Raw genomic sequence first — 1,579 nt, forward strand, 5'->3', positions numbered from 1 at the left:
TCTTGGCTCTGGAAAGAATACAGACAAGGGAGGGTGGCGAGAGAGAAGATTCAAATTCCCTATTGTTTCAAAAATTCTCACCCATTATTCCACTCATTAATTAGAAAAACAAAAGATAACAAAAATCATTTGTATTATCAAAAAATATTTTAAAATCCATAGGATTTTACTCAACTCCTGGCATTTTCCTATTTCCTTCTCAGAAATTATATTCAGAAGGTGTTGTTATTTCAAAGAATGTACACAGGTATATGTATACCTAGACATAATTTATATTTATGATCATATATAAGTGTTCCACATCATATTTTGGTTGTAGTGGTTACCAAGTCTCTTGCAGTCATTAACTCCAGTGAACTGATGGAAGTAATGAAAAACTGTGCTTGTGTTAGAAATTATTTCTCTATAAACACAGTTGTATATTCTATAGAAACGAACCTTTCTTTATTGATTCTTTAGGTAATTTTCTACTGCAAATTATCAGAAACGGTTTTACTGGGCATCCACATCAAAATTCATGTGCAACTAGCCTTCCTATTCAAGCAATATATTCTTTACTTTATATCCAAGGCAGTTGAATGATTCTACTTAGTTTGAGTGGCACTCTGCCACACACATATTACAGTATGAGGAGAACTCAGAAGAATCACTGAAGCTAACCATACATTACATGCATGCTGCACTCACCAAAGGGCCCTTTTCACATTGTTATGGTTTCATAAGCTACACTGACATTGTCATTAAGTTTAAAAATTTGATTCTGTTCACTTTGCCATCCTTAAAAGAGATGTCTCTGAAGGTTGTCTCTTTAACAAATAGAATTTGCACACAAAGAGTGTTCTATCACCTGTACTTGTAAATAATTATGTTATTCCACTTTTTCATAATAAGTAATGAAAGATCCAAATCAGAAGTAATAAACCATACTAAGCAATAGTGAACAGATTGTAAGAATTCTACTTCTGAGTTTTCTCTCCTAGACTGTTCAGCAAAAAGCAGCCTCCCCCCCACCTCTATTTGACTCACTTTGGGAGGCATTTGTTTTATGATGTATATTAACATATACTCCTGAGACTGTAAAATTCCACAAATTGGATAAGCCCAAAGCATTCTCTACATTAAAATTTATGTTGCTTAGTTATATGTCTGCATTTGGCTCTGTGGTATCAAGCTAGAAATGCTGATCTCAATTTTGATGTTGATAGCTTTCTGTCCTGTGAATATAACTTCTAAGGCCACCCATGTGACACTGTGACTGCAACAGGGGGATATACATTTCAGCACAATTAACTATCAGACCATAAGTACTATGGCTATTAAACTACTGACATTTTAGTGTACTTAAAAATTCACTTAAATCTTCAGTGTTTATTCTTGACACATGATAACTTTCCATCAATTAAAATGAATATTAACACATCATATCATTTAAATTCACTTCATGCTGATTAGTATTATATTAAAATGTGTTTTTAAAAGTCAAGAAATAATAATAATTTCAAATATTCTCTAGATGATGAACTTGGTATTATATTCATGTGATATGATGTAATTTATTTTTTCCTACTTTCCAATTCTT

This window comes from Callospermophilus lateralis, unplaced genomic scaffold, assembly GCF_048772815.1.
Source record: "Callospermophilus lateralis isolate mCalLat2 unplaced genomic scaffold, mCalLat2.hap1 Scaffold_544, whole genome shotgun sequence".
NCBI lineage: Eukaryota > Metazoa > Chordata > Mammalia > Rodentia > Sciuridae > Callospermophilus > Callospermophilus lateralis.